Raw genomic sequence first — 14510 nt, forward strand, 5'->3', positions numbered from 1 at the left:
CAATATGTTTGATTACAATGCAAATTCTAATTCAAGGTGCCAGAGGGGCGGATTTGAAAGTTAACGATGTGAAAGCGGTGGCGGTCAGTAGAAGACTGACTGGAGCACTAGGTTGGCGAGGTCGGGTCACCTCGTATCGTCGCTTACAAACTTCGAAACTACAACATTAAGGAATTTACGATATTCGAATTGAAAGGTTACAATAGTATGCGAATAAGATTTTAAGTTTAAGTTACAATAATTAAAAAACTTAAAAATAATAAAAATATTTGATTTGGCAAACGAATGTAAAATAATTTAAAAGTATTTGAAAATTGTCGGTGTTCTGCAGGTGAAGGCTTTGCTCATGTCTTCAACAATATGTATATTAGAACGTGTCAAATAAAAGGTTTTTTTCTTTCGAACCCTTGGCCAACTTTATTTATTTTTTTTTTTGTATGTTATCATGGCAAGGTCAACTTTTTTATTTTATTTTTTTAATTGTACTAATCCAAAACCAGGCTCATTTAAAAGAGCAATCCTTCTGCTATAAGAAGGGTATGTTTACTTATTTTATGTTAGTTTCTGTTATGAGATATAAGCATTTATATGGTGGGACCTCGAGAAAATTTCTCAAATTCAGATATCTTTTGTAAATAAAGAATCAGGTTTTTAGGAACTTTTTTAATGACAACGTACGTAAATCATGACTCTCTTTTTAAATTAGTCAGAGTGTGATCTTAAAAAAAAACCGGATGGCAGAGAAAACTCACTAAGAAAAATTTCCGGAATTGCACAAAAATATGTACAGTCCATTTTCGAAAATAGCCATTTACTTTAACGCTACTTATAAGTTAAAATAATGTTATTGATGTTTTTAACATCTAATAAAATGGAAATATGCAGCGAAGTGAAAAGGTTACTATTACTTTGTAAAAATAGTTTGAAAACGCATTTGGAATAACTTCAAAATACGACTTTCTTCTTTACAAAAAAAAAGTTGCGGAACAAACATTGCACAGTCTTTCAAAGTTGGTATTTTGTGTTCACAATTCTATGGAGCCTTAACTTTTCACTCAATTTGATAAAGTTTTATTTTAATGAAAGTTAATAAATAATAAAATTTGCAAGAGACCAGTTGAGCCCGACTTTTGATTTTTTTTAGTGCGAAATGGAGAAAAAGCAATTTTAACGAAAATCGAAACTATTTCAGGGTTCTCCCAAAACGAAAAAAATTTACATGTCAGAAAAACTTTTGACCAAAATTAATAATTTTTTTCTTTTTGGTTTTTTTTTTTTAATTTTGGGTATGCATTTTATAGATCAGACTAAGAGGCTAAGAGTTTGCGTCGATTTCCAGTAATTTAGCAAGCACTTTTATTTCCCATTTAATATGCAGATGTGTTCGAAATGTTGGCGAAAAAAATTGTTAAAAATCATCCCAAATTTAGGTCCCTGAGTTTAATAATTACTTTATGTAAATACATAACGCACATCCCTTTAAAAAAAAGGCAAAACTAAAAACAATGTTGGCCGATGTTTTCGCACAGACCAATTCATAGGATCTATTTCTAGTTAATGCAAATATTCTTTTCTTCATACATGTATTTACATGTTTTTAATAACAATTCTTTTCGAACTTTTGTCAGTCTCCTTGAACATTACATACATACATACGTAGTTAATTATTTGCTCAAGAGTTCGCGTCTTTAATATTATTGCTGTACTATACTACATACTTATAGTATTTATCATGTTTAATCACCTACTTGATGTGTATCTGTCTCTAGATGGAATTGTAATAAAGTTTTTACAGACATTGAGTATGCAAGTACATTTGTAAGTATGTACATTAGGCTGTGTCAGTATATATGAAAGAAAATGAGTTGAGCGTAACTCAGGCTTATTTGAAGATTTAAAAAAGTGGACAGTGAAAAAAAGAAAGTTACAAAGAAAACACAATTTAGTTGGTTTTTATCGTATGCCTAAACAAATTTTCTCTCGACATACAGAAGTGTTCAAATAAAACTGACTCTCACTAAACTTTTGCACGTGATAAGCCCTAATATATATGTATGCAAATAAGTAATTAATTTCCACATACTATTAATATAGTACCATTTTCAGCAATGTCACGATAATCAGATTTTTATAAATAAGGCCATGAGGTTATTGAGATAAGCGATGTTTGTATGTATACTGACTACTCTTGTTATTAAAAGTAAAAAAAATGTTGAATTAAACTTTCACTCTTATTATGACAAACCCGAAACTAAAAAAAAATATTTCCGCATTCAAATACTGTGTGATGAGGAACGAAATCAGTATTCTAGGTTTTTGTGCCTAGTTTGTATCTTCATTAAAAAGCAGTCGGACAGATTATATTTGATGTACAGTGCTAACCGGGTAGAGTGAACTAATTCATGCAAGGCCTGTTTACCCAAAAAGGATTATTCATAGAACTCAAACTATGGATTTAAACGCAATTTAAGTTAATCCATTAGCTAAACACACACATATTATTTAAGATATCATATAATATTCAATTTAAACATTTTTATATCTTAAAGATTAATTACTTCCAAAAACGGGATTAGCATTGATTTGTTTATATATTTTTTTTTCTTTAAGGAAGCAATAGTTGTGTTTTCGTATTCGCCAGCAAAAAATATCCAGTAACTTGCCAGTAACCAAATTTCGGAGAGTAAGCCAATATTTACTACCAATGAGGGAAATATGCAAGAAAGTACGAAAACGCAAAACCAGCAAGAGGTTACAAGTTTTATGAACATCTGATTAATTTGTTAACTTCCGGCGCAATTTTCTAAGAAAAATGGTATTTCCCATCTTAATATATATTGAAACAGGTTTATTTTGTAAATTGTAACTCTAAAAGCACCACAAACAATTCTTTTGGTAATGTGAATTGCATTAAGCATCGTGCCATTACCTGTTTCCCTTACTAGCAAATAGTAAACTAGTAAAAATGTATCCAGTAAAAATCTAGTAAAACTTGCAAGTTCAGCTGTCATTTTTGGCTTTCTCAATTCTCTTTCTTTTTCTATTTTCTTGCAAGTTTTTACGTACGAAAACGCCTTCCAGTAAAAACCAGTAAAATTAGTACTGGATTTTACTTGATAGTGCGTACGTGAACAGGGCTTATGTATCAAAAGAATTCATGTTTTTTTTCGATCGCCTTTGCATCTTCTTGTTTGTTCACTCTACTCAGTGCAAAATAAATTATGAGCTCACTCCACATAGTATTCAATGAAAGAGATTTGGTGTTCACTGTATCGAGGAGTTCGGCTATTCCGGGATGGAATGAACCCCGATTTTTTGGAAGAACGATCTAAAAGAAACAAGTAAGAAAGTCTAAGTTCGGGCGGAGCCGAACATTAAATACCCGGCGCAAGTATTAAATATATGTTTTTTTTACTTTTCCGAAGCCATCCGCTAGATGGTAAGCCGGGGTGTATCAATTTTGAGTAAATTAGCGTCCTTCAATTTCGAAATATTGAAGTTTCAAGCATTTCTGAAATTTACCGTTATATGAGAAGCGGCCGTTATTTTAGCCCGATTTCAATAATTTTCAACGTTTTGCTTATATGTGGCAAGCACAATATCCACACCGAGTTTGGTACAAATTGGTAGAACGGTTACCGATATACTTATATATGATCATAAGTGGGCGGTGCCACGCCCATTTACCAAAATTTTACCATGAACGTATTTCTTGGTAAAGAATTGTTGCAAACATCAATTTTGAATAAATTAGCTTCAATATTTACTGATTTATCGAAGATTTTGTATTTCTCTGAATTACCGTTATATGGGATGTGGGCGTGGTTATTGTGCGATTTTAAAAAGTTTCGGCCATTTGGTATGTTGTGCGAAGGCCAACAACTGTGCCTTTGTTTGGATGAAATTGGTGCAGCGGTTACCAAGATATACACATGTAACCATAAGGGGGCGTGGCTACGCCCATTTTCCAAAAATTTATAATATTCTTATTTTTCGTCTAAAAATTATTGTAAATATCAATTTTGAGTGAATTATCTTCAATAGTTACTAAAATATCGCAGTTTTCGTATTTCTGGAAATTACCGTTATATGGGAAGTGGGTGTGGTTGAAGTCCGATTTCGCCCATTTTCAATACCAACGTACCTTGGATTAAGGGAAACCTACATACCAAATTTCGTTGAGATATCTCAATTTTTGCTCGAGTTATCGTGTACACGGACAGACGGACAGACGGACGGACAGACAGACATGGCTTAATCTAATTCTTTTTTCATCCTGATCATTTATGTATACATTTGTCTATATCTATCTCGATTCGTTTTAGCTGTTACAAACAACCGTTATGTGAACAAAATTAATATACCCTTGTGCACAAGTGCGCTCGGGTATAAAAAGTTTAATAAATAGGTCTTTCCCTGTCTCTAATAGTTACACCTAGGCTTGTGTAGACGATGTGGGCTGCCTCATTACAGGCCATTCCCTATCATTTGTTTTCAAACACAAGAACAACAAAAACTAGTAGTGAGTAAAAATTTTGGGTGGGCCACCATTTTTTCGAAGGTCGAGCTTTTTTTGTGCAATTATCTATTTATGCTTCAAAACGATAAGAGAAAAATACAAGTTTCACAATTTTTCGGAATTTTGATTATTTTGGAAGTTATAGCTATTAACGTTTTTCGAAATTGTTTAGATTTTAATTTTGTTCTCCCGATTGGCAATACCAATTGTGCTCATGTTTTAAACAGTTGAGAATGTTGGTGTTTTCCTCCCATTTTTATTTTTTATTTGACCATACATTTTTGGTTTATAAAATTTTTTTTAATATCACTGACATCTCAATGGCCTTAAAATCGCGTTTTGGGCTAATAATATTGTACGTTCTATTAGTAATTATTTGAAAAGAACTTTTTTCCGCAATGCATCGAGAGGAAAGTTATTCTCGCCTTTTTCTTGACGCCCAATGTATTTTGTATGTAAAACAATGAAATGAGTATCGCAAGAGCGCTAGACCCGCTGTCAATCGATACTTGTTGAAAAACTCATGCGAGGTAAATATCTACGGCAAAGCTAAGCAGACCTTTAAAATGACCTTCAAAAGTAGAACCGTTAGTTTTTGCCATATTTTGACTTGAGAACAGCATGATTTTCGAAAAAAAAATTAAATAAGTTTTTGAGTTCTTGCGACCTTGTAAAAGGACTTCGTGACGCGAGAGCGGCACAAATATGTATTTAAAGCTCCTTGCTTACGGCTTTTAGGTACAAAAAAGTCACAGTAATTTTTCTGGTATACAACCAGACAACTTTTCCTGATTTCTCTATCTCAAAAACTTACCTGCGGCTGGTGCTGGCTTAATCCCAATACTGAGCCTGGTCTAACGAATTGTACAACTGCTACTAATGCCCAATTTCAGATGACCTATCGCAATCGGTGGTATTTCCATTTTGAATGAAGAATATTTCAAAATCAAATGCATTTGAACAATAAATTAATATTTAAAAACTCCACATCTCTGAAAAAAAAGTTCAAAAATCTTTATTACCATAAAATTAAGGCAAGCAAACCATGGTACGTATCACAGTAGGGTTATCAAAAATTTACTTTCAGGTCATATATTTAATCAAATGACCAATATTGCATATATGCAACCCTGTGAGTATATCAACCCATACTTTCAAGGGCCAAGCAACAGTGTTGCCACTTGTTTGGCATATTTAATTAAAGGTGATCTGAAACACAGCAAAAGTTAAATGGCATTTAAATAACAATCCCAAATTAACCCTAAGTGCCATTTAAATTTTCATCTGAAATTGGTCCTAACTCTAGAGTCTATATCGAAAATAATGGAAACAATCTTCACGACTTTCTACGGGGAATATGTATTGGTACTGAAAATGGATGAAAGGCAGAAGTTTAAGTGTCAGTCCCGCTGCAGATCTTTACTAATTAACAATATAAAAAAGGCAAAATAAAATAACGAAATAGGCTGGGAAAGGCAAAATAAAATAGCGAAAAATGCAGAAAAAGGCACTAGGTGTTGCAGAAAAGGCAAAAAAAAGCAAAACAAAATAGCAAAAACGGCAGGAAAAGGCAAAAAAGCAAAATAAGGCACCTAAAAGACAGAAAATACGAAGAACAATCAAAAAATACATTTATATTACAAGTAAAAAGAGAAAAACTATGAACTAGTTTCATTATATGAAAAATTTGTACTTTGAATATTTGACTATTTCCCAACAAACATTGGGAGTCATAAATTAGTCTTTAAGGAGTCCTATATCGGAGCTATTACGCTCATAATGAGCTCATTTAAGAGTCCGATATGAGGGTGTTTCCCTTTCTCCGAAGGTCGACTTATATGAGCTTAAATTCATACATCAAATGAGCCTCAATATGAGTCATATTGGACTCTTATTGGCCTAATATACGGCTCATTTTGCACTCTTTTAAAACAATTATTGGCCTCATATATGAACCATTTTTGACTCTTTTCGAGCCTCTAATCAGCCTCATAAATTACTAAATTCGGACTCTTATTTTAGGTTGTTCTTTGAGTCTTATTGAACGCTCTATATTTGCAAAAGCATTCAGCAAAAATTCCTTTCAAATAACATGCATACATACTTACGTGCATATACACTAGGCCGGGTCGATTTGTGGGGAGGCAAAAAAATCGCCCATTGCTCTGTGAAAATCATATTCTGGGGATCAAAGTAAGAAACTTTGCCGAAGGAACCATACCTCTAAAACGAATTCTGATGTCCCCCAATTTGGGTCGAACTTTTGGGTAGGGGCAAATTTTGAAAAATCCCACTTTGACCCATTTAGAGTGCTCCAATCGAGTCCAAATGTATGACCGACCCCCACTAACTTTGGAGGCCCGACCCACCGATGCCAGTGGCACAGCCCCTGGAACCCCCCTGGGGGTTCACCATACAAACATTTCAAAAAATCGCCGGTTTTGCACTTTACATGAAAAAATCACCGAAATGCCTATGTTTTTTCTTTTTGGAGTTTATTTTTCTCTTTAGAAATTTATTTAGTCAGAACATATGTAAATGAAAAAATGAATTTAACTTAGTAATGGAAAAGAAATTAAAAAAAATTATTAGAAATTAGCGTTTTTACAACCCTTTTAAAACCAAGGCATCACTGTGATGCATTTGCATGTCGTAAACATAGTTGTGTGTGGTTTTTATTCAACCGTTTTAAAAAATGAAGGTATCACTGTGACACAATTGCAAATCGGAAAATTGCTTGTGTGCGTTTTTTAAGACACAGCTGCATGTCGTAAACTTACTTGTATAGTTTTTTTACCTACTTAAGAAATGAAGGTTGTTTTTACAACCCTTTTTGTGGGTATTTTAAGGCACCTTCTTAAGAAATGCGCGTTTTTTGCAACCATTTTAACAATTAAGGTATCACTGGAATGCGCCGCAACCCTTTTAAACAATGAAGGTATCACTGTGACACAATTGCAGATCGTAAAATTGCTTGTGTTGTTTTTTTTAAGCCACCACAAGACACATCAGGTAGAATTGAAATTACCATTTCATTCTTATTACCTCGTCTCGTAGACCATATATAACGCAACAGTTTTTGTGAATGCATTAAGTCGTTGTGAAGAACTCAAAGTGTGAAGTGCTAATTTCAGATAAAAAAATATTTCAAAAAAAAATAATAAGTGAAGTGACCATTCCAAATCAAAAAGTAATGGAACTTAGAGTTTATAAAAAACCAGATATAAACTTTAATTGCACAAGTTATACGGAAATGATCAATTTGAATGATATAAATATCGTATTTGAACCACCGTTCACGCGAAGCATTCCGTACGATACATTGAAAGAATATTTAAATCAAGATGATCCACCGTTTAATGATCCAAAAATTCCATCACACATACAAGGAACGGAACGACATGTTCAATTACTAGCTAGCGTTTCCAAACGGGTTATACCGGAAAATGTAGAGGCTGTTATGGCGACGATATTAGAGAGCCGTGCGAAATTGCCCAGACTTGAAAGTAAAAAAGACTTCAAACAATATCATAAAATAAATGTACCTAAATGGACAAGAATGTACCTAAAAAAATATTTGTTTGTAGATTTTATATTTAAATTTTTATTTAAAAACTTGGATACAAAATATGTATGTGGATAAATATATACGTGCATACATACATATCTAATCTATGACCAGAGAAATATCGCATTGTCAGCACATTCTAAATATAAAAGTTTTAATCCAAAAAATGTACATACATATGTTCACCTATTAATTAACTTACACTTATTATTATTAACAACCTTTTCAAAAAATATAAATACATACATATGTAAGTAATGGTTTACTTATGACTATAATTAGGTGAAAAACTGAAACTACTCAAAAATACGTTAGACATACAGTGACTTTAACCAGCGTTCACAAGGTGATTTTTTTAAATATATTCAGAATGATTTTAAGATAAATTTGTTTGCAAATTTAAAAAAAAATATTGTTCATGCTATAACCATAACCATTAAAAATTTAGTCACTGTTTACGAAAATTATACACATTTTCATAAACATTTGAAACTTTTTAATCTGAAGATAAAGAAAATTTTTGGGTATGTATTTTTATATATTTTTTACTTTCTACTTTATAAATGTGGTTGTGGTTATAGCACACACAATAATTTTAAAAAATTTGCAAACAAATTTAACTTAAAAACATGGTAAATATATTTAAAAAAAAAAAGCTTGTAAACGCTTGTTTAAGTCACTGTATGCCAAACGTATTTTTGAGAAGTATCATTTTTTCACCTAATTATAGTCATTAATTAACCATTATATATATGAATATAAATTTTATGATGTTAATAAATAAGTGAATGTTCATACTGCTTATTGAAACACTTATAAAATATACGTAAAACAATAACAAAAAATTGCGCTTTGCGCTACATAAATTCATTATTTTTTTGAGATACAATTTCTTTGTACTTCAAAAATCTTTAATCAACTAATTGATTTTCATTTAAATCATTGTTTGTAACACTGGTTTTCAAAAAAACTTTAGCATCAAAATTGTAGCAACAGCTTTCGTTACATCTTATTAAATCTTTGGTTTGTATTAGTGCGGCACAAGTTCCTAACGTCAATTTATTTCTGGATTTTGTTTTTATTATATTCTGAATCGAAAAAATTCGTTCAACACAGGAAAAAGAATGCGGCAAAGAAAGCAAGCCTTGAGCAATACGAAATATATTTGAATACATAAATTCATTCATTTCATTTTTAGTTTTACTAATTTCAATCCAATATTCTGAAATGGGTAAATTTTCAATTTTTTTTAATTGTGGATGATCAGCTAACGCCCGATATTCAGCATTAATTGCTTCTGCCCTTTTAAGCTCTTTTTCTGGAAATAATTTAACAATTAAAGGCCAAATGCTGTTCGTATTTCCAGAAAGCACTTCTTTAGGAGCGAATGCCGGAAGCGCTTTTGTAATTTCGTTTTCAAAATCAATCCTATTTCGCAAGTCCTCACAAAATGTTGTATAAAATCTTAGAACATTTGTTTTAAATTTCATAAGTTCTACATCTTTCAGACTTTGTTCAGTATACAAAATTTCGGTTTCTGTGCCACAAAAAATTTCTAATATAGGAATGTGGTAATGTATGGAAGAAGCGTCAATTTTTTCTTTTGAAATAAAATTGCGGCATATTTGTCTAAATAAAAATGTTAAGCGTGGAATTAGCACGTGAATGCGTGCTTCTTCGGCTTGCATTTCGACATTAACTCGTTAATAAGTTTGAGTACATACGATAAAAAAAGAAAATATAGTTTTATGTTCGTGTCAGAAAGGCTGTCTGAAATAAATTTGTTATTTTCGTTACCAAATCCAGATTCATAGTTGCATAGTCCAAAATAGTACTGTAAAGGAGTCCACTGTTCTAATATCCGATTAACCACCATCTGCAATGTAAGTATACATATGTACGTTAATATATTTATGAACATATGTTTATTAAGAAACCTTAACCTTATATAAAAGTTACCTGCCGTGAAAGCCATCGCGTGGAGCTGTAGCGTAAAATGACATGCAGTTCACTTCCAAACTCTTGTTGGAAAAAAAATTAGCCTTTCGGCTTGCACTATGGCAAAAGTGATGATTAATGCTCCGCATAAGTTTCTCAACATCTCTGGGGAGCATTAAGCAGCTGCTTCTGAAGATAAGTTTAAATTATGACAAACATCTCCGTTTATAAATATTTTTGGACAAATCGCTCTTAGTTTCGCTTGGACGCCATTGCGTTTGCCCATCATAACGTTACAGTTGTCTGCAGCAAACCCGAGTAAATTTTCTGTGGAAATGTTATGGTCCTTCAATACCTTCATCAGGCTATTAAAAATTCCTGTCGAAGTAGAATTGGCAACCGATGCAAAATCTAAAAACCTGTCTCTGCAGTTTTGTGTGAAAATCCGTATAATCACTGCAAGATTCTTGTTCATGGACCCATCTGTACTCTCGTCTATGATCACAGAGTAATATTGCGTATTAGCTGCATTGCAAATTGATTTGCAATTCTCTGGTCCGGTTATTGACGTTATTATTTTCTGCCCTTTTTGCCGATTCAAACACATTTTCGAAACTATTTTTGAGTCCTTCACTGTTTTTACGCACTGCGATAGATGGTCCAACGATGTAAAAGGTAGATAGCATAAACGAATTTCGAGATCTTTTGCAGAATGCATAATTCTATTTTCTTCACTATTTTGTTGAGTAAAGTTGGAAATTTTAATCGTTGATTTCGCAATATTTTCATTCTTCTTATGCAAATCAGAATTTGCATGGCGAAAAATATGGCTTAATTTGCCGAAAATGGGTACGCAACACAATAAACACTTTTTACCCTGTTTAATATTTGGATCTTCTTGTAACCATGGATAGGTTTCTTTCCATTCCTTCCTAAAACGAATTTCATATTTTTTCTTTTTGGCCGGGATTTCATTTTGCCCATCTTCGCCTTCATTATTGCTAAACGGAAGGGTCAACGAAACAAAAACCACTTGCAAATAGTAATACTTACTTTTCATCACAATCTGCTTCTTTAGTTATATTGTTTTGCCGAGTGAGCCACCTGAAACAAATAAATATAGATAATAAATAAATGCTGTACATGTTATTTATTTCGTTATTGAACTTACTTATCCATTTTTGTTGAATTGAAGAGACGCCCGAAAAACGCGCTTAGCCACACAACTTTTCATTTAGTTTTGAGCTTCTTCTTTTGTATGTAAGATTCGCAATAACGAAAAATAGAAAACATACAGAGTTGCATGTCGAAACAAAACATAGTTCTTGAAAATCTCGTTTGCGGTTACAGCCATTCAACGTACCGCATGCATTATTACAACAGGCAAAAGAAAAACTAAAAATGGATCTGACCATAAGCTGATTGTACCTAAAATAGAGAGAGTGTACCTAATGTACCTTTAAGTCCGCAAACGTCGGAAAAAGGTACAATTGTACCTACTTTTTCATCCCTGATGTACATATGTACTCTTCAGCACACTCATACAGCATCAGGTAAAACACTGCTAGCAGCATACCAACCACTTCGTTCGCCAGCTACCATCGGGACAGCGCACACGACGAATTCTCAAACCAAATACGCAGCAACGGGTATAAAGAGCTGAACAAGTGCGCAGTCGAGTCAGTCTCGCTAAGTAAGCGTTGGGCTTGACTAGTCGGTTGGCGTCTAGTGGTGTGTCCTCGGACGCACTAAATCGTCTCTGACTGGTCAACCCAAACATTGCTTGACCAGCCGGTTGCGTCTAGTGGTGTGTTTTCGGACGCACTAAATCGTCTCCGGCTGGCCGAGCCGCGGTTACCGCTGCCCCCATTCCAGCCCCTACTCACGTAGTGTGCAATTATGGGAGCGGCGGTACCTGACGAGTCTCGCTAGGTCGTCCAACCGCCGCCGGGAATCGCTTGTCGAGCTGTACGTCACCGTTGAGGGCATCCAAAGCTATCGCGAGCGTCCGCCGCTATCGAGGGCCATCCGAAGCTGCTGAAAGCCATCCGCCGCCGCCGAGAATCATCTGCTGCGCCGCTAATGCTACTCCGCAGCTAGTGAGAGCCATTCGCCGAGAATCATCTGCTGCGCTACTGCTACTCCGCTGCTTTTGAGAGTCATTCGCTGCCACTGAGATTCATCTGCTGCGCCGCTACTGCTACCCCGCAGCTATCGAGAGGCCACTGCCGAGAGTCGCTCCGCCGTTCAGCTGCTCACCAGACTCCCCGACGTTACCAAGAATCACCCGCCGTGCTGCTAGTGCCCTCACCGTTGCTCCACCGCTCCTGAGAGCCATCCGCCGGGCTGCTAGCGCTCTCGTCGTCATCCACTCCGACCCGACCGCACGACAACAACGCTCATCCCCCGCTCTCTCTCTCTCTCCCTCTCTTTGGACATAAGGTTGCCGGCACTCTAGTCATAGCGCCGTGTGTGTGTGTGTGTCCTCGAATTAAATACACGAGAATATTGTGTTTTATTTGGTGGGGGTTAGTGGGACCTCCGCTGGACTCTGGATCGACTGAACTCACCTCAGCCTTCGACAAAACCCACCTCATAAGCTAATTGGCGCAAAATCGATGATTGCAATAACAACATAGCAGAAGATTAGCTTATTATAAATTTTTGGATAATGGGCGTGGCGCCGCCCACTTATGTACCACAAATGTGTATCTCGGTAACCGAGTTATCAATTTCGACCAAACTCGGTGCACGTAGTAACCTTGGTACGGAAAAGCAATTCGTTGAAAATTACTCAAATCTGAATAAAATTACACTCGGTTCCCGTATAAATGAAGGTCAATTTAAGAAATTTTAAAAATGCGATATTTTATTAACTCCTAACTAATAACTAATATGTTCCAAGTTAATAATTACAACAATCTCTTAACGAGACTGTTATAGACTTTTAGGAATTGAGCGTGGCACCGTTCACTTTATGACTACAAAGGTCTATCTCGGTAACCACTTTATCGATTTCTACCAAACTTGGTTCAATTATTTCATTAATTATAAGTCAGCATATTATCGAAAACATTTGAAATCGCTAAAAACTTTCCTGAAATTTTTTTTTCAAAAAAGTGGAAAAAGTTAATAAAAAAAAATAAAACCTTTTCTGGGTAGCTTTTCAATAGTTAAAGAGATCCTGGAAAGCAAAAAGTTCTGCAAAATTACATAAAAAAACATTTTTTTTCATAAGAGTTAAATATTTGAAAAAAATAACAGTTTTCTGGGTGGCATTTCAATAGTTCTAGATTTCCTGGATAGGAAAAAAAGTTCTGCAAAATTACGCCGAAAAAAATTTTTTTTTTCGAAAAAGTCGAAAAAGTAAATTAAAATAAAAAAATTGAACTTTTCGGGGTATCTTTTCAATAGTTCTAGAGATCCTGGAAAGGAAAAAAAAAGTTCTGCAAAATTAGGCAAACAACTGTGCCAGGCAGCTAGCAGCCTCGCGAGGCTGTGTGCGATAAGTGTGCGTGTGTATTCCAAGTTTTGTCCTGCGTGATATTTTGGTTTAAAGCTCAAACAGTCAACGACGTATCGTAGACGTAGACACGATCTACCTTATGGGATTCGCGTGTTAACGAAAACTCACCACCGCATGGCAGTGACGTTGCCATTGCTTCTCTCTCTATCAACAGTAAATTTGATATGCTGCTACGTACGTCAACCTACGTTTACGCTACGTCGTTGACTAACTGCGCTTTTAAAGTTTCGCTCTGTGGAATTAAACGCAAACGCACGCAAGCTAATTTCGGGTGACGCGGAAAAACAAATTAGACGGCGTAGATTTATATCAGGTTAGGCTCTATGCTGGCAGCCGTTTTGAGCCAGCAGCTTTGGCCCCTATTATGAGTTACATTCGATCTTCGACTGTGGTCGAAAGTGCTGATCGAACGAATTTTCATTTGGTATTATGGCGCTCATTCGATGAAGAATAGCGCTATTGTGAACTTCGCTCGTTTATGTTGTTCACAATAGTATATTTTTCACCGCTGAGAAGCTTTGTTTACAAATCGAGCAAACTAAATAGTGTGCCAAGGGCGTAGAAAGGGGGGGGCCCGCAAATGCCGCCCCCCCCCCCCCCCTAAATCCAAGAAAGACATACCAAAACAAGTAAGAAAGTCTAAGTTCGGGCGGAGCCGAACATTAAATACCCGGCGCAGGTACTAAGTATATGATTTTCACCTTTGCGAAAGCTACCGCTACACGGTAAGCCGGTGTGTATCAATTTTGAGTAAATTAGCGTCCTTAAATGTCGAAATATTGAAGTTTCAAGCATTTCTGAAATTTGCCGTTATATGAAAAGTGGTCGTAATTTGAATCTGATTCCAATAACTTTCAACGTTTTGCTTCTATGTGGCAAGCACAATAATCATACCGAGTTTGGTACAAATTCGTAGAACGGTTACCGAGATACATATATGTGATCATAAGTGGGCGGTG

The sequence above is a fragment of the Rhagoletis pomonella genome, unplaced genomic scaffold (genome assembly GCF_013731165.1).
Source record: "Rhagoletis pomonella isolate Grant_MI unplaced genomic scaffold, Rhpom_1.0 Rhpom_scaffold_00006, whole genome shotgun sequence".
Lineage (NCBI taxonomy): Eukaryota > Metazoa > Arthropoda > Insecta > Diptera > Tephritidae > Rhagoletis > Rhagoletis pomonella.